This window comes from Siphateles boraxobius, unplaced genomic scaffold (genome assembly GCF_051911475.1).
Source record: "Siphateles boraxobius isolate OS27281-9 unplaced genomic scaffold, OSU_SipBor_1 164, whole genome shotgun sequence".
Classification (NCBI taxonomy): Eukaryota; Metazoa; Chordata; class Actinopteri; order Cypriniformes; family Leuciscidae; genus Siphateles; species Siphateles boraxobius.
In genome coordinates, this window is record NW_027508771.1 from 1818508 (window position 1) to 1839047 (window position 20540).

The 20540-nt window shown below is 45.0% G+C and overlaps 1 protein-coding gene across 1 annotated transcript in view; it reads left to right on the forward strand.

The window, feature by feature from the left end:
• The window catches only part of LOC143740068 (kelch-like protein 29), a 462524-nt gene that overhangs the window by 213241 nt on the left and 228743 nt on the right, over positions 1–20540 (forward strand). The gene's annotated exons all lie outside the window — the stretch shown is intronic.

The window sequence follows — 20540 nt, forward strand, 5'->3', positions numbered from 1 at the left end:
TACTGTGCCAGTGGAAGTTTGTAATGATATTATGAATTTCAAGGATTATAGTTAGTCTTATGTTGTTCGGCAACATCCAGGAAATATTGTGAAGATCAAATAGATTTACTGGGTAGTGGATGCTTCTACAAAATTGTTGGTGGGTCTAAAATATCAGAAAAAATTTCCATATAAATGGAAACCTTATGTAAATATAGTGTAAATTAATTTCAGTTCATATATCAACATAGTTGAGACAGGCAAGTTTAATGTACCATAGCTAATTTCATAGGAATGATTTATTAGGGGAAATAAATTCATGCTGTTTGATGTAACTCGGGTAAGTCTTAACTTTTTCTTTTTGGTTTCTAGTTCTTTAGATTAGATTTGTATGATTATTCAAAAGAAACCTGTCACGGTTCATGGATTCACTGTCTCGCCCTCGCGCTTTGAGTATGGTTGTGTGTGGATTGATAGGCGTGGCTTGTGATTGAGGCTGACGAGCGGATGAGCGGATCAGCGTCAGCTGTTTCTCATCACGGCACCCTATTTATTGTGTGTGAGTTTGTCCTGTTTTTGTCAGATCGTTGTCGAGGTTCTCTGGATTTACCTGTGTCTCTCGTCCAGTTTCTCCTGCCTGATCGTTTGCCCGGATCGCCTTTGTTCCTGCCTGGATTGCCTGAGTCTGCCCATCTGCGTCCCTGCGTTGCCAGTGTCCTGCCAGAGACTGAGACTTCCTTCTGAACCTACTACTTCTATTCTTTTGTGAATAAACAGTTGTTCATTGCACTTGAATCCTATCGTTCTTTCTGGCCCTGACTGACAGAACGATCTGACCACTATGGATTCAGCAAGTACAACGGAGCTACAGAATTTCCTCACGAGCAGTGCTGCACGGATGGATCGTCAAGACGAACAAGCAACGGCTACTGGTCGTGCCATGCAAGCACTGGTAACGCAGGTGTCCGAGCTCACCACTCAAATCCAACAAATGAGAGCGTCCCCTGCGCCACCCCCGCCGACCGTTGCCCAGGACCCTCCGAACTTCCATCTGCACTAGCCGCGCATCCCTACCCCTGAGAGATATGCGGGTGAGCCCAATCTGTGTAGAGCCTTTTTAACGAAATGAAAACGAAAACGCACGTCTTCAACAAGGAGGTAATCGTTCACGCCGGGGTTTGGTTCCGGAGTTTCCTGAATTCACCAGCGCCAGAGATGAGAACACGGTCAGTCACTCATTCGATCAAGAACCCATGCAGGTTGGTCGAGCTCGGCTTTCCCGGGAGGAGAAGGAATGTCGGAGAGCTAGAGGTTTGTACATTTATTGTGGCAAGGCTGGACACTTTCTCGTCAACTGTCCGGTAAAAGACCCAGCCCGACAGTAGAACGGAGGTTACTGTCGGGTGGGCTTTCAGGTATTAAATCCTCGTCAGCGACTCTCCTCCCGGTAAGACTGCAATGGGCAGACCAGGCCCACCCCTGCCAGGCCCTGGTGGATTCTGGAGCGGAGGGCAATCTGATGGACTATGCTCTGGCCAGACTTCTCCAGATTCCCATCGTTAGACTCCAGCACCGCATCACCGTTAACGCCCTGAACGGACAGATACTTCCTGGGATTACTGACGAGACCGGTGTCCTTACTATCATTACCTCTGGTAACCACACCGAGAGAACTTCCTTTTTACTCACTAACTCTCCTTTGCACCTGTGGTTTTGGGTCATCCGTGGCTAGTACGGCATCAACCTAAGATCGAGTGGGGTCAGAATTCTGTGTCGGTTTAGAGTAGTCATTGTTATGCCTCTTGTCTTGTGTCTGCGTGTCCGTCTGTCTCTGGTTCTTTGTTGCAGGAGGAGTCGGTGAATCTGTCTAACGTGCCCCCGGAGTATCTCGACCTGAAGGAAGTGTTCAGTAAGTCTCGGGCTGCTTCTCTTCCTCCACATCGTCCCTATGACTGTGCTATAGATTTAATGCCAGGTACGTCTCCGCCTAGGGCAAGTTATACTCGCTCTCCGTACCTGAGAGGGAGGTCATGGAGAAATATATTTCTGATTCTCTGACATCCGGGATCATCAGTCCTTCTTCATCTCCCGCGGGCGCAGGTTTTTTTTTTGTGGGTAAGAAGGATGGCTCTCTGCGACCATGTATTGACTATCGGGGGCTGAACAATATCACGGTAAAGAATACTTATCCTTTACCGTTGATGTCTTCAGCTTTCGAGCGATTGCAGGGAGCGTCTCTTTTCACTAAATTGGATCTGCGCAACGCTTACCATTTGGTCCGGATAAGGAGGGGGGATGAGTCGAAGACGGCATTTAATACCCCCAGGGGGCATTTTGAATACTTGGTTATGTCGTTCGGCCTGTCCAACTCCCCCGCCGTCTTCCAAGCACTCGTCAATGACGTGAAGACATGGTCGATCAGTTCATTTATGTTTACCTGGATGACATATTGATATTTTCTTCGTCTCTCCAGGAACACGTTCAACACGTCAGACGAGTACTCCAGAGGCTGTTAGAGAATGGGCTTTTTGTCAAGGCGGAGAAGTGCGCGTTCCATGCACAGTCGGTTCCATTTTTGGGGTACATCGTCTCGTCCGAGGGAATACGCATGGATCCTGACAAGGTTAAGGCTGTGGTAGATTGGCCAATTCCAGATTCCCGCAAGGCCCTGCAGAGGTTTCTGGGATTCGCCAATTTTTACCGACGTTTCATTCGTAATTTCAGCCAACTAGCCGCTCCTCTGACCGCCTTAACCTCCACCGGAACGACGTTCAGGTGGTCTAATGCTGCTGAAGCGGCATTTACCAACCTCAAGAGCCGCTTCGTTTCAGCTCCCATTCTCGTAGCCCCTGATCCTTCACGTCAGTTTGTGGTGGAGGTTGATGCGTCGGAGGTGGGGGTAGGTGCAGTTCTATCCCAGCGTTCTCCCTCGGACGACAAGATGCACCCTTGCGCGTTTTTTTCTCATCACTTATCGACTGCCGAAAGTAATTATGATATTGGTAACAGAGAGTTGTTGGCAGTCAAATTAGCATTGGAGGAGTGGCGCCACTGGTTAGAGGGTGCGGGGGAACCCTTTATCGTTTGGACCTATCACAAGAACCTTGAGTACATCAGATCCGCTAAACGACTGAACTCCAGGCAAGCTCGGTGGGCACTTTTTTTCGGTCGTTTTGATTTTTTACTATCGTACCGTCCGGGTTCTAAGAACATCAAGCCCGATGCGTTGTCTCGTATTTTTGACCGATCCGAACGCCCAGCTACTCCCGAGTGCATTCTTCCTGAGAGACTCTTTGTCTCTACACTCACATGGGAGGTCGAGTCGAAGGTCCGCACGGCCTTAGAAGGAGTAACACCTCTGCCCGAGTGTCCACCGGGTCGGTTATTTGTGCCGGAGGGGGTCCGGTCAGACGTTATACGGTGGGGTCATGGTTCCAATGTGGCTTGTCATCCAGGGGTTAATCGTACCAGTTTTTTGGTTAAGCAACGATTCTGGTGGCCCGTGATCGCTCGCGATATCCGGGAATTTGTTTTGGCTTGCTCGGTTTGTGCTCGTGGCAAGACTTCCATTTCAGTGTAGTATAGGTTACCAGCCACCCATTTTTCCTGGTCTGGAGTCCGAAGTCGCGGCCCCCTTTGCTCACGCCTTCGTCCAAAGGTGCCGCCGCATTTGGAGAAGAGCCCGTGAGACTCTCCTCCTAGTGGGAGCGCGCACCAAGGCTCAGGCCGATCACCACCGACTGAAGCCTCCCGAATACGTCGTTGGTCAAAAAGTGTGGCTTTCTTCTAAAAACATTCCTCTCCGCTCCGTCAGTAATAAACTAGCTCCCAAATGTATTGGCCCGTTCTCTGTCACAAAGATTCTTAGCCCTGTGGCAGTCCGCCTCAAACTTCCTCCGGCATACAGGAGGGTTCATTCCGTTTTCCATGTGTCCAAAATGAAACCTGTATTTCATTCTCGTATTAATCCGCCTGCCCCAACCCCCCCCCCCCGCACTCCCCAGCCCCCCCCCCCCATCCCCCCCCCCCCCCCCGCCGCCGCGCCTCGTAGATGGGGAACCAGTCTATTCGGTTCGTCGTATTTTGGACGCAAGACGGAGGGGACGCGGATTTCAGTACCTGGTGGACTGGGAAGGTTACGGTCCGGAGGAGAGAAGTTGGGTTCCGGCTAGAGACATCCTGGATCATTCCCTTATTGATGATTACAATCAACAGGTAGGTTCCTCTGGGAGCGCCAGGAGGCGCTCCTAGGAGGAGGGGTACTGTCACGGTTCATGGATTCACTGTCTCGCCCTCGCGCTGTGAGTATGGTTGTGTGTGGATTGATGGATTTGTCCTGTCTTTGTCAGATCGTTGTCGAGGTTCTCTGGATTTACTTGTGTCTCTCGTCCAGTTTCTCCTGCCTGATCGTTTACCCGGATCGCCTTTGTTCCTGCCTGGATTGCCTGAGTCTGCCCATCTGCGTCCCTGCGTTGCCAGTGTCCTGCCAGAGACTGAGACTTCCTTCTGAACCTACTACTTCTATTCTTTTGTGAATAAACAGTTGTTCATTGCACTTGAATCCTATCGTTCTTTCTGGCCCTGACTGACAAAACCAGTGTATGGTTATTGTTTTATATTGTGTCCTAAAGCTCTAAAATCGGCCTGATTTTTCTAGCCAGCCACAGGCAGAGATATATTTTTCTTTCTCCCTCTATTGAATGTCATGTTGAATCTCATGAGGTATTCATCTTCTGAAGAGGAGAGAACATGAGGTGAGTTTGCTGCCCATTTATATGCTTGCTCGATGATAGGAAATCAGATGCCAACGACTAGTTCATTTAATATTGATAGTTTCTACTGAAATTTACAGATTCAGTAGAACTGGACATTAGTGTCAACAGAAATGGCATCACAACCCATTTTACTTTCATTGGTTTGTGTAAAGTGGGTGTTTCATACCAGAATCTGGCCTGAATGTGAGTTTATTGCCAGTTTTAAAAAAAACTGAAGAACTTTTTTGTGGACATAAATGGGTTTACATAATCATTTTGAGACGGTAGCATCAGAAATGTAGAAATGAGTCTGATTAACGATTAAAGTCAAGTTCACTGAAAAACATCTGTTGTGGGTTTTTCTTAGGAACATTTCTCGCTCAGAAATTATTTGTAAATATTGCAAATAATTACAAAGAAATGACAGGTAAAAGTAAATTAAACGTTACATTTTGAAGTAGAAAGATTGAAATAGTATTTTCTTGCATAACATACTCCAATAATCTTTAAAGTGTAGAAATGGTTGATTTTTTCAAGGAGATTAGTGAAAACAGAACACATGACAAGTTTGATGCTCTGATTCAGACCTTGACATTTGAGTAATCCTGTGAAATGGATAGATACATAGATTTTGGCTGTTCACCAGACAAAGGTTGAGACTTTGCACAATGCATTTAAGAATGTATGCAATCTGATACAATGTAAGAGATGATTGCAAACTAATGGTTGTACAGAACAGGACAAGCTAGACATGTTAGCAACCATTGGTGCACATATTTTCCAGATGAAAGTGTAGATATGGCCAGAACAGATCTAAAGGATGGATAATGTGTTGTAAGATGGGTTGGTAGTTTTTTTTTACAATTACATGTTTGCATTTGGTAGACTTTTTTTATCAAAACCATTGCATTCAAGGTTTTCATTTTACTATGCATTTCCTGGGATTCAAAACCCATGACCTTCGCATTTCTAGCACTTTGCTTTGAGCTACAGAATAGGGTGTGGAGTAACATTCTTACTGATAATGTTGGTGCAATTGGATTCAAGTCTAGCTGACTCTCTCTTCACAACCAAACCATATGTCTGTTTAATTAATCTAGAGTTCTCATGTCTCGCTTAGTGTCAAGTTCAGTCTTAATTTATAACCTCCATTTCTATTTATCAAACCCCTTGTGCTGCTATGTGAAAGCGTATCTCTGACAGGTTGGGTTTAGGATGAATCATCATGGCTTTATCTCTCTAAACAGTAAAAGCTACTCCACGCAGCTTGATCTGTCCCTCTGCTCCTCCAAGAACACCAGAGAAATCCATCAGAATCTGACTAGATCCTACTGATTAGTGCCTTGTCTTAGATTAGTTGCATTGATTTTTAGTAGTGTTTGCTAAGTCAAGCTTTACTATCATTGCTTGTATTTAGAGTTAGTGATTGAATGCAGAGTTGACCTCATTTCCCCCCAAGTACTGTATTTGAATTACACAAACTCTGGTTACACGAATTCCTGTAAGTGAATATGTAATTGATGAAATCTAAAGTGAAATATTGAGGTTGAAATATGTCTCCTTTTAGATGTGAGAGCATGTTAATTGCTTCACACTGATGACATTTCTTTAGGGGTGTGCGATATCACAATTTTGGACGATTAAAATGTCTCCAGAGACATCTATGAGAGATCAGAGTATCTTCCTACTGGGCACATTGTATCATTTCATTTCTGATTTCATCCTTCAGCAATTGATTGGGTCGTAGGAAGTTGGCCGTTACTAACTATATGGAGGCAGATCTGAATGCCAGTTTCCAGTCAGTTATGGAGGGATATAGCCTCACCCTCCTCCGAGACACACGTCATGAAGAGAACACACATGTTGAGGTGGAGGAGAGGTTGATATTTTTGATTAAAGATTGCAAGGGCATATGCATAAATAAATAATAATAATGATGTGGATAAATCGTTTGTAATATCAATTGGTTTTCCCTGACCAATATATATTTGTTAAAATTCAATAAGCATGCCCTCTGTATCTGTCATGATTATGGACTTTCAGTTTGTTTTCATCAGTTTATTTTGTTCTTAGTTTGTCTGTCTTGAACTGGTTTCTCAGTTTGTTTGATTAGTTTTGTTCATTGATTTCATTCACCTGTTGTCATTTAATTAGCTAATTTCCCTGGTGTATTAATACTTGCTGTTTGGTTCAGTTCAATGTCGGTCATCGTGAGTATTAAGTTGGTTGTGTTAGTTTTCCCATTGTATTCCTGCGAGTTTCTAATTAAAGATTCTGAGTTTCTTTCCTATGTCGTGAGCTATTCACTTCAGCCAACCGTGACTGTATCAGCGAGTTCCAAAAATAAATGTAACGTTATCAGACTCATTCTTGAAAAAGTGGTATCGGTGCATCCCTAGTAAAAAGAGTAATATTGTGAAATATCATTACAATTTTAAATAAGTGTTTTCTTTTTGAATGTATTAAACAATGTAATTTATTCCTGTGATGCAAAGCTGGATTTTCAGCATGATTTCACAGTTATCAGTGTCACACAATCCTTCAGACATCATTCTAATATGCTAGTTTCCTGCTCAAGAAACAGATTAAATTTATTTCTTATATGAAACAGATTTTTTTTTGTAACATTGTAAATTACTTTATTGGTCACATTTGTCCTTGCTGAATAAAATTCTTAATTGTATTAATTCCCTCAAACTTTTGAATGGTAGCAGCTCACTAGGTTTTAGAACAGAACTGGTGTATATTGTAGCTGGATACATTATGATTCAAAAATGAGTCTTCTGCAGTTATGTGTGTTTTGGTAATTTCGAGTTTATGAGTGTTAATGCTTCTAGCCAGAGAAGCTCAATTTCATGCATTGTTGCTTGCCGGATTGTGTCAGAACACAATTCCTAATGCAAAGTGACTACAAGTCACATTCTGAGCTCTGCCACAAGGGACAGTAGCGATCATTAGCATAAACTGCCTTCCTCCACAGTCGTTTTTCTCTTTTAGGCAAACTACTGTCATAGCAGAGCAGGGATTTGAAGAGAATCTTTAGGAGGTTTGTTAAAGTTACTGTTGACGTGTAAATAGCAGCTAGCTGAATAATATCACATCTGTTTTAATGTCATTTAAAGTCAGGGAATATTGCTCCCTTGAGTACTAAGGTTTGTTTACACAAATGTTTGCATCTGCGTATGTGCATACAACACAGTTTTGAGTGCCATTGCTGCTGTGGACTGATATTCATCATGTACTGACTCAAGTTCCCTTCCCTTTCAAACCAATGTGAGGCTGCCAAAAAGAACATAAAATAAAATAAGTATTTTTTGGCACATTTGTTACAGTGAAATTGTGGTCACATTGTTGTGTTGTCATCTACCGTTGCTGCACAGCTCATAAGTATAAGAGGGATTCTTGATGTAGGCTGGTGGAGCGATATGTAATATTTCCTAGGAATGTGGCAATCGTTTTGAATAATGTGCACAGATGAATTGTGCACAATAAGATCAGGAACATGTATTAAGAAAGTAAATATTGTGAAATTAAAGAAAAGTAACAAATACTTGCTATAGTTTCTCCTTTTACGTGTCGAGAGCTGCATGATTGACTTAATCAGAGAAAAAAAGAGATTGCACAATAGTCTCATTCAGACAGCTATGGTTTATATGTATGTATTCTGACCTTCGTGGTGTGTGTGGCCTATCAGAGAGCACACTCCAGATCTTCTCATCTCATATCTATAGCTCCATTGTTATCGATTCACAGCTCTTTTGTTCTGGAAGGACACATTTCACAAGCTTCGAGCATTCTTTCCAGTTCCGCAGAGAGAGGAAAGCGGTCTTGGAGGATTGGCAGACTGAATCAGATAAATGCATTTCTTCTCAGCGTTACACTTTTGAGCCATTCAGAAGTGTCTTTATGCATTTTAAAGCACACAAATGTAAACACAAAGGAATAGCAGTGCCTTAAAACATTATCTGGAGGATAATGTTATGTATGTCAAGTCAAGTCACCTTTATTTATATAGTGCTTTTTACAATGCAGATTGTATTAAAGAAGCTTCACAGTGATAACATGAAAATAATACAACAAAGTTTATTTCTAGAAGAAAATTACGTCATCGTTCACCTTAAGTAAGGCAGATCAATAATATTGTTGAATAATTAAATGTCCACAACTAAGCAAGCCAAAAGCCAAGGCAACAGTGGCAAGGAACCAAAACTCCATCAGGTGACAGAATGGAGAAAAAAACCTTGGGTGAAACCAGGCTCAGTTGCGGACCAGTCCTCCTCTGGCCAACAAACGAACAGTGTATGATTATGATTCAGGCAGCGTTACAGGTCAGATGTCAGATTGGATCAGAACATTCAGAATATTTATCAGTTCCATCTGGTTGGAAGTCGGTGTAATCAGGCCGATATGGAGACGAGTTTGTTGAGGATCAGTGCCAATGACTGTCGTATCGATGAGGCCTTCACAGGGCTGATAAGGTTGGCACTTCAGAGATGTGTTGTGGATGTGTCCAGGCGCAGGTCCACCATCTGATCAGGATACGGCCCGGAGCCGGCTGACTTCAGTAAACCTTAGAATAAACCGAAAGAATAACATTAGTGTAGATGCCATTCTTCTTATGATGTAACAAGTACATCAGGTGTTATAGGAAGTCTCCACGGTTCCAGCTGACCTAATCTATGCAGCCTAATAATCATTTAACTGATTTGAATAATATAAATGTATAATGTTCTATATGAATGCCAGGTAAAAGAGATGCGTTTTTAGTCTAGATTTAAACTGACTGAGTGTGTCTGCTTCCCGGACAATGGTAGGAAGACTATTCCAAAGTTTAGGTGCTAAATAGGAAAAGGATCTACCACCTGCAGTTGATTTTGATATTCTAGGTATTATCAGCTGGCCAGAGTTTTGAGATTGCAATAGACGTGAAGGACTATAATGCGTTAAGAGCTCGCTTAAGTACTGAGGAGCTAAACCATGTATTGCTGTGTAAGTAGTCAGCAATATTTTAAAATGTATACAGTGTTTAATAGGGAGCCAATGCAGTGTTGACAGATCTGGGCTGATACGGTCATACTTTCTGGTTCCAGGGAGAACTATAGCTGCCGCGTTTTGGTCCAACTGGACTTTCTTTATTAAGCGTTCAGGGCAACCACCCAGTAGAGTATTACAATAATCTAGCCTTGAGTTCATGAACGCATGAACTAACTTTTCCGCATTTTTCATTGAAAGCATATGTCGTAATTTAGATATATTTTTAAGACAGAAGAATGCAGTTTTACAGATGCTAGAAACGTGGCTTTCAAATGTAAGATCAAATGAAAGGTATCAAAGAGCACACCCAGGTTCCTAACCGACGAAGAAGTCTTGACACAGCAGCCATCAATTGTTAGACAGTATTCTGAGTTAATACATGCAGAGGTTTTTTGCCTAATAATTAGAAACTCTGTTTTTTTCAGAATTAAGTAGTAGGAAATTAATAGTCATCGAAATTTTTATATCAGCTATGCATTCCGTTAATTTTGTGAATTGGTGCGTTTCGTCAGGGCGCGAAGAAATATAAAAAATAACAGTGAAAACTAATTCCATGCTTCCTAATGATATCTCCCAAGGGTAGCATGTACAGCGTGAATGGCAATGGTCCTAGTACTTAGCATTGTGGTACTTTATACTGAACTTGTGATCGTTAAGACATCTCTGTCATGATCCAGGTTCCTCTCTTCTCTGTCTCCCTCTTGTGGTCACATTACACACTCATTCTCTACACTATCACTTTAGTCTCATCAGGTTCAGCTGTTCCTGTTTACCTTAATCTCTGCTCACCTGTTCCTCCTTTCCCCTAATGCCTCTTACTATTTCTAACCCTCTCTTTGTCTGTCTCTTTGTCAGTTTATTGTAAGCTATTCATGCAGAGTACATTCCTCTTACCCCTCTGTTTGAGTCGTGACTTGTCTCGTCCTGTCCTGTGAGATTCGTGTGAAAGCCTCTCCTCGAGCCGGTATATTTATCTGTTCTCTTACACGCTCACTGCACTCTGCCCGGCCAATTCAGACGCTGAGTTCCTGACCAGACATGGTATCCAGTCGACGGTACCCTCGCTCTCGGCGGGACTATTCTCCCTCTGCAGTCTCCACTGGGACCTCAACTTCGCCTAACGGGTTGCTGCGCATCAGGAGGTCCTGTGACAATCTACTCGCAGTTTATGTTCTATTTTCTACGAGCCAAGTTTTCTGTTTTGACTGTTTCCTGAGAATCCTAAGAAGATTTATGTTCCTTATTGATTCAGTGATTCTCTCCTCATTTTCATTAAAGACTGTATTATTGTGAATCTCGCCTTTTGGTCCTCCATCTCTCAGCTCTTAACAGAATAAACTGACCAGTTATGGACCAAGCGAGCAGCAATCCCTTTCAAGCGGCAGTCGAACTTCAGGGTGCCATGCTGGGCAGACACGAGCAGGAGATTTCCACCGCTCGCCAGGCTGTCGACTCCCTTGCTAACCAGATCATCGGGTTCATCAGATTCGTCACGAGCCGCCCACCTCTGAGACCCGCGAGGTTTCCGAACCACGTATCAACAACCCTCCTGTCTATTCCGGTGAGCCTACTCAATGCCGCTCCTTCCTTACCCAGTGCGAGGTAGTTTTCTCGTTACAGCCTGCTACTTACGCTCGGGACCGAGCCAAGGTCGCCTACTCGCGGGACGGGCTCGAGAGTGGGGAGCGGCCTACTGGGAGGCAGAGGGTGATTATGTCTTCGACTTTACGCTCTTTAAGCAAGAGATGATCCGTGTCTTTGACCGGTCAGCACACGGGGAGGAAGCTTCACGACTCCTTTCATCCCTCCGCCAGGGGAGACGTTCTGTTACTGATTTTTCCATTGAGTTCCGCACCCTTTCCACGTCCTGCGGGTGGAACGAGCCGGCTCTGGTTGCGCGCTTTCTGGAGGCGTTGAATCCTGACCTCAAGGACGAGATCTACATGCGCGAGGTGCCTGCTCGACTTGATGCCCTCATCGATCTGGCGATTCGGATTGAGAAGCGGTTCGACTTGCGCCACAGAGCACGTCGGTCCGAAGCCGCTTCGTTCCCGACTTCTTCTACCGTCGCTTCTCCTCATGCTTCTGACATGGACCCTGAACCCATGCAGCTTGGTGGTCTCCGAATTTCTTCCAAGGAGCGTGAGCGACGCATTGCCAATCGCTTGTGTATGTATTGTGCCTCGGCTAGTCACTTTGTCACTAACTGTCCGGTAAAAGCCAGAGCTCGTCAGTAGGCGGAGGGTTACTGGCGAGCGCGATGTCTAGGAACTCTCCATCCAAGTCCTGTACTACTCTTCCTGCACTTCTTCGGTGGCCCGTCTCATCTGTCTCCTGCGTGGCTCTGGTCGACTCGGGGGCGGAGGGGAATTTCCTCGACGAGTTGTGGGCTCGGAAGCAAGGTATTCCCCTCATAGACGTAAAAGACTCTATCCCTCTCTATGCCCTAGATGGTAGCTTCGTTCCTAGGATTATGCAAAAGACTGTGCCTCTGACGCTTACCGTCTCGGGAAACCATAAAGAGACAATTTCTTTCTTTATTTTTCGTTCTCCCTTTTCTCCTGTGCTGCTTGGTCATCCGTGGCTAGTACAACACAACCCCCACATAAACTGGTCCGACGGATCCATTTTGTCATGGAAATTGTCCTGTCATGTTGAGTGTTTAACCTCTGCTGTTCCACCTGTTTCCTCTGTGTCTGTTTTTCAGGAGGAGCCTGGTGATTTGTCTGGAGTCCCGGAGGGTTACCATGATCTGCGGGAGGTCTTTAGTCGAGCCCGGGCCACTTCTCTTCCTCCCCATCGTCCGTACGATTGTAGTATCGATCTTTTCCCAGGGATCTCTCCCCCGCGCGGTCGATTATATTCTCTATCAGCTCCCGAAAGGGAGGCGCTGGATAATTATCTGTCCGATTCTCTCAATGCCGGTACTATTGTGCCTTCCTCGTCACCCGCCGGAGCAGGGGTTTTTTTTGTCAAAAAGAAGGACGGTTCGTTAAAGCCCTGTATCGATTACCGAGGGCTGAACAAGATTACTGTCAAGAACCGTTATCCCTTGCCTTTAATGTCATCAGCCTTTGAGATCCTACACGGAGCTGAGATCTTCACCAAACTTGATCTTCGTAACGCATATCATTTAGTTTGTATTAAAGAGGGTGACGAATGGAAGACCGCCTTTAACACGCCCCCCGGTCACTTTGAATATAGGGTCCTCCCCTTCGGTTTGGTCAACGCCCCCGCCGTGTTCCAAGCCCTTATCAATGATGTCTTACGAGATATGCTTAATATTTTTGTTTTTGTCTACCTCGATGACATTCTCATTTTCTCTCCCTCGCTGCAGGTTCATGTCCAACACGTTCGTCGAGTCCTCCAGCGTCTATTAGAGAATCGACTCTTTGTCAAGGCGGAGAAATGTTCGTTTCATGTCCCGTCGGTTACGTTTTTGGGTTCAGTCATTTCGGCAGAAGGAATTGGTATGGATCCGGCGAAGGTCCGAGCGGTCACCGTATGGCCCGTTCCTGACTCTCGGGTTGCGCTTCAACGCTTTCTTGGTTTTGCCAATATTTATCGTCGTTTCATACAGGGTTTCAGTCAAGTTGCCGCGCCCCTCACTGCGCTGACCTCGGTCAAGTCCCGCTTTAGATGGTCAGAGGCAGCTCAAGCGGCTTTTGTTCAGCTAAAGACTCTTTTTACTTCCGCTCCTATCTTACTCTCTCCTGACGTCTCGGAACAATTTATAGTCGAGGTCGATGCCTCAGAGGTCGGGGTCGGGCCGTTCTCTCTCAACGCTCTTCTACGGACGGAAGGGTGCATCCCTACGCTTTTTATTCTCACCGCCTCGCGCCCGCCGAACGAAATTACAATGTTGGCAACCGTGAACTGCTCGCCGTTCGTTTAGCGCTAGGCGAATGGAGACACTGGTTGGAGGGCTCCTCCGTTCCTTTTGTCGTTTGGACAGATCATCGAAATTTAGAATACATATGTTCGGCTAAGAGACTCAATGCCCGCCAGGCTCGCTGGGCTCTGTTTTTTACGCGTTTTGATTTTTCCATCTCTTATCGCCCGGGCTCCAAGAATGTCAAGCCTGATGCCCTCTCTCGCCTCTTTGACTCCCCCACCGCAGCTGTAACCCCTGAGGTTATTATTCCTCCCGGTCGTATCGTGGGTGCTACCGTGTGGGGAGTCGAGAGGTTGGTCAGACGCGCACTATCTCTGGTTTCCGCGCCACGTAACTGTCCTAGGGACCTCCTTTTTGTTCCCGCGTCCGTTCGCCTCGCTGTCCTCCAATGGGGACATTCGTCCAAATTGTCTGCCCATCCCGGCGTGCGGTGCTCTCTTGCTTTTATTCGTCAGTGCTTTTGGTGGCCCACTATGGGGCGCGATACGCGTCGCTTTATCGCCTCTTGCGTAACCTGCGCACAAACCAAGACCGGTAATTCTCCCCCGGCTGGTTTGCTTCGACCACTACCTGTTCCAGCTCGACCCTGGTCTCATATTGCACTTGATTTTATTACCGGGCTTCCTCCGTCGGCTGGCAATACGGTTATCCTAACAGTTGTCGATCGCTTTTCTAAATCAGCACGTTTCATCCCACTCTCTAAGCTTCCTTCTGCCAAAGAGACCAGATAATGGTGGATCATGTTTTTAAGATACATGGTCTACCCACTGACGTGGTTTCTGATAGAGGTCCGCAATTCTCCGCCTTTTTCTGGAAAGAATTTTGCCGTCTCATTGGGGCTACTGCCAGCCTCTCGTCGGGTTTTCACCCCCAGACCAATGGGCAAGCCGAGCGCGCCAATCAGATTGTTGCCCGCATTCTTCGCAGTCTTGCTCATCATTGTCCCACGTCGTGGTCTGAGCAACTGGCCTGGGCAGAGTACGCACACAATTCCCTCCCATCCTCTGCTACAGGTCTTTCGCCTTTCCACTGTTGCCTCGGCTACCAACCTCCTTTGTTTGCGTCTCAGGAGTCTGCGTCCAATTCACCGTCGGTCCAAACCTATATTGGCCGTTGTAAAAGCACTGTAGGAGGGTAAGAACTGCACTTCGTCGATCTAACACTCGCATGAGCATCACTGCCAATAAGCGTCGGGTCAAGAGTCCGCGCTACGTTCGTGGGCAGCGTGTGTGGCTTTCCACCGCTAATTTACCCTTACATTCTGAGTCCCGTAAGTTGTCGCCCCGTTTTATCGGGCCATTTCGTATTATTAAGATCATTAATCCTGTCGCGGTACGGCTATGCCTTCCATCCTATCTCCGTCGGGTCCATCCTGTTTTCCATGTTTTGCATATTAAGCCCGCCGTTTGCGCGCCCTCTCGTCCTGTTTGTCCACCTGTTCATATTGATGATTCTCCTGTCTACAGGGTTCGTCACATCCTTGACACGTGCCGCCGGGGTCGTGGTCACCAATACTTAGTCGATCGGGAGGGGTATGGGCCGGAGGAGAGAAGCTGGGTACCCTCCCGGGACATCTTGGACTCTTCGCTCATTGAAGATTTCCTCCGTTCTCGCCAGTCATCCTCCTCGGGAGCGCCAGGAGGCGCTCGTTGAGGAGGGGGTACTGTCATGATCCAGGTTCCTCCCTTCTCTGTCTCCCTCTTGTGGTCACATTACACACTCATTCTCTACACTATCACTTTAGTCTCATAAGGTTCAGCTGTTCCCGTTTACCTTAATCTCCGCTCACCTGTTCCTCCTTTCCCCTAATGCCTCTTACTATTTCTAACCCTCTCTTTGTCTGTCTCTTTGTCAGTTTATTGTAAGCTATTCATGCAGAGTACATTCCTCTTACCCCTCTGTTCGAGTCGTGACTTGTCTCGTCCTGTCCTGTGAGATTCGTGTGGAAGCCTCTCCTCGAGCCGGTATATTTATCTGTTCTCTTACACGCTCACTGCACTCTGCCCGGCCAATTCAGACGCTGAGTTCCTGACCAGAGGTGGTATCCAGTCGACGGTACCCTCGCTCTCGGCGGGTCTATTCTCCCTCTGCAGTCTCCACTGGGACCTCAACTTCGCCTAACGGGTTGCTGCGCATCAGGAGGTCCTGTGACAATCTACTCGCAGTTTATGTTCCATTTTCTACGAGCCAAGTTTTCTGTTTTGACTGTTTCCTGAGAATCCTAAGAAGATTTATGTTCCTTATTGATTCAGTGATTCTCTCCTCATTTTCATTAAAGACTGTATTATTGTGAATCTCGCCTTTTGGTCCTCCATCTCTCAGCTCTTAACATTCTCTTCATTTACTGCTACAAATTGATAATGGTCAGATAAGTATGATTTGAACCACGCTAGTGCAATTCCACTAATGCCAAATTAATTTTCGAGTCTATTAAAAAAAAAAATTGTGGTCGATGGTATCAAATGCACCACTAAGATCCAGTAACACTAATAGAGAGATACAACCATAATCAGATGATAAGAGCAAATCATTTGGTCTAAATCCTGACTGGAAATCCTTGCAGAGACCATTTTTTTCTAAAAAGGAACATAGTTGTGAGGATACTGCCTTTTCTATTAATTTTGACAGAAAAGGTGAATTCGAGATCGGCCTGTAATTGACTAATTCTCTAGGATCAGGTTGCATTTTTTTAATAAGAGGTTTAATAATAGCCAGCTTAAAAGTTTTCTGTACATATCCTAGAGACAAAGATGAATTGATGATATTAAGAAGACGATCTATGACCTCTGGAAACATCTCTTTCTATAGTTTAGTCGGTATAGGGTTACAGTATTTTTTAAAAAAAATATATGGTATAGGGTTAAAAAATATTTTTTTTATTTTTTCTTCCCTTCAAAGATGGCGCCGCGGATGGCTGCCTCGGTGTGGGGCTCTCCAGCTATTGTGTTGTTTTTGTTCGTTTGTTCTGCGTTTAGTCATTCTTTTCCTATCAGTTTCACCAAAGACGAACTACTGGACATTAGGAAACACACACCAGAAACCTTTTCTACAGTTTTTGATTATTCGGACATTTTGCTGGACATTCTCGTCGGTGGGGCAGCGTTCTAGTTCAAACGCGCGGTCAGACGCAAACGCGGGAAGCGTGCCGGCGCGCTGGTTAAACTCCGCGAGCGCGGCCTGCGCACTGCACTCCCCAGTATTCATCTTGCGAATCTCCGATCCCTTCCTAACTAAACGGATGAACTTCTTCTCCTCACCCGCACTAACAAGGATTTTTTAAACTCTGCTGCTCTGTGCTTCACTGAAACCTGGCTGAGTGAAGCGATACCGGACAATGCAATACATCTGCCGGGCTTCCAGCTGTTCCGAGCGGATCGCATCGCGGAGCTAACGGGGAAAACGAGAGGTGGTGGATTGTGTTTCTACATTAACGAAAGTTGGTGTTCAGATGTAACAACACTGAAGAAGATGTGCTCTCCTAATTTAGAGGCACATTTCATGAACTACAAACCCTTCTACTCGCCTCGGGAGTTTTCCTCTTTCATTCTCGTGAATGTATACATCCCTCCAGACGCGTGCGTGAGCGCGGCGCTACAACAGCTGGCTGAACAAATAGCTGAAACGGAACAAAGGTATCCTGACTCACCTTTAATCATTCTTGGGGATTTTAATAAAGCAAATCTTTCCCGGGAACTACCAAAATACAGACAGCACGTTACATGTCCCACAAGAGACAGTAATATACTGGACCACTGTTACACCACAATAAAAAATGCGTATCACTCCGTCCCACGGGCAGCTTTGGGGCTATCTGATCACTGTTTGGTTCATCTCATACCGACCTACAGGCAGAAACTGAAATCCGCTAAACCTGTAATAAGGACTGTAAAAAGATGGACTAATGAAGCAGAGCAGGATCTACAGGCCTGCTTTGATTGCACTGATTGGACTGTTTTTGAAGCTGCTACCAACGATCTGGATGAGCTCACAGATACTGTAACATCATATATAAGTTTCTGTGAGGATATATGCATTCCTACGAGGACATTCTTATCATTTACTAATGATAAACCATGGTTTACTGGGAAACTCAAACATCTTCGTCATGCCAAAGAGGATGCCTACAGAAGTGGGGATAAAATCTTGTATAACCAGGCCAGAAACAGACTGACAAAGGAGATCAGAGTTGCTAAAAGAAGCTACTCTGAAAAACAGTTTTCAGCCAACGACCCATCATCAGTCTGGAATGGCCTGAGGAACATCACCAACTACAAGTCACCATCCCCCCAATCTGTGGACAATCAACACCTGGCTGATGATTTAAACTCATTTTATTGCAGATTTGAAAAGCCCTCATCCACACCACACACCCGGTCTGATCTGCACTTCACACATTCACCATCACCTTCTGCACTCCCACTCCCCCCTCCTGCCATCCAACCTGGGCTTAAGGTCTGTGTGGAGGACGTGAGCAGAGTCTTCAAAAAACAGAAGACTAGGAAAGCCTCAGGCCCAGACAGCATCTCATCTGCTTGTTTAAAAGCCTGCGCTGACCAACTGGCCCCGGTCTTCACGCAGATCTTCAACAGATCATTGGAGCAGTGTGAAGTTCCCTGCTGCTTCAAGCACTCCACTATCATTTCGGTCCCCAAAAACCCCAAAATCACTGGACTTAATGACTACAGACCTGTCGCTCTCACGTCTGTGGTCATGAAGTCGTTTGAAAGACTGGTGTTGGCCCACCTGAAGGACATCACTGGACCCCTGCTGGATCCCTTTCAGTTTGCTTACAGAGCAAACAGGTCTGTGGATGATGCAGTCAACATGGGACTGCATTATATCCTGCAACATCTCAACAGACCTGGGACTTATGCAAGGATCCTCTTTGTGGACTTCAGTTCGGCCTTCAATACCATCATGCCTGATCTTCTCACAGCCAAACTGACCCAGCTCTCCATACCATCCTCGATCTGTCAGTGGATCTCCAGCTTCTTGACTGACCGGCAGCAGCGAGTGAGACTGGGGAAACACACATCCAGGACTCTCACCACCAGCACTGGCGCAGCCCAAGGGTGCGTTCTCTCACCACTGCTCTTCTGCCTGTACACTAATGACTGCACTTTTAAATACCCCACTGTCAAGCTCCTGAAATTTGCAGACGACACCACTTTCATCGGTCTCATCCAAAACGGTGACGAGTCTGCTTACAGACTGGAGGTTGAACAGCTGGCTGTCTGGTGCAGTTATAACAACCTTGAGCTGAACACGCTCAAAACAGTGGAGATGATCGTGGACTTCAGGAGGGACAGCCCAGCACTCCCCTCACTCACCATCATGAACAGCACTGTGGAAGCGGTGGAGTCATTCAGGTTCCTGGGCACTATCATCTCTCAGGACCTGAAGTGGGATAATCACATTGACTCCGTTGTGAAAAAAGCCCAGCAGAGACTGTACTTCCTTCGCCAGCTGAGGAAGTTCAACTTGCCACAGGAGCTGCTGATTCAGTTCTACTCAGCAGTCATTGAGTCTGTCTTATGCACTTCCATCACTGTCTGGTTTGGTTCAGCTACCAAATCAGACATCAGGAGACTACAACGGACAGTCCGGACTGCGGAGAGGATTATTGGTGCCCCCCTGCCAAACCTCCAGGACCTGTACTCTTCCAGAGTGAGGAAGAGAGCAGGTAAAATCATCACAGACTCCACTTACCCTGGACACCACCTATTTGAACTGTTACCGTCAAGACGGCGACTCAGATCACTGGCCACTAGAACATCTCGGCACAGGAACAGTTTCTTCCCACAGGCCATTTCCCTCCTGAACAGTTAACATATCTCCCAAGGCATATGCTTTAAGTGCAATACTCCCACTGTTTAGTGCAATACCCTACAACTCAGGCGATACTTATATGTAGATTTATTTATTTATAATATTCAAAACACTGTAAATATGTTCATACTCTGTAAATCTGTAAATGTCGACTATTCTGACTAAACCCAACTGTGATACTTTTATTCTCATATATTTCTATTTATATTTTTTATTCTTATAATTTGTAGTATTATGTTTCTTGTTGCATCTGTATTTGTATATGTCCACTGGAAGCCTCAATACCAAAACAAATTCCTTGTGTGTGCAAGCACACTTGGCAATAAAGCTCTTTCTGATTCTGATTCTGATTCAATAGGTATATGAAATATTTCATAATATTGGAATTGCTCCGTTTATTCATACATGTTGCTGATTTAGATGATTTAACGAGTTTAGACAATTCTTCCTATCCTATAGCAATGAATGAATTAAATTTTTCCTCAGGGAGACTACAATGCACTGCCTGTAGTAGATGGTTGCATAGTTATAATTTTCTCTCTAATATTATCAATCTTGTAAGTAAAGAAGTTCATAAAATCATTACTGCTGTGCTGTTTGGAAACGTCCTGTGTTGGAGCTTTGTTTGTCGTTAATTTAGCCCCTGTTTTGAATAAATACCTAGGGTTTTGTTTATTTTCCTCTAAAAGTGTTGAAAAATAAGCAGATCTAGCAGTTTTTTAAGGCCTTTCTGTACGCAATTGTACTCTCTCTCCACGAATTGCGAAAATGTTGTTTTCTTCCCGCTACACTTCATTTTTCTACAAGGATGTACACTACAGTGGTGTCTAAGAGTTGTTTTGACCATTTAATGTTGATTTAATGTCAGATGATGATCATGATTTGAGAGCATCTTATGCTTCGGAAGGAGCAAGAAAGTCACAAAATGTACTTATTATTATTATCTTATTAACATACTATCAATTGTTCAAAACTTTCAATATTTCACTTTTATTTGTCTTTAGTTTTTCAAAATTCAAATTTTTTGTTTATTTTCAGAATAAAATGGA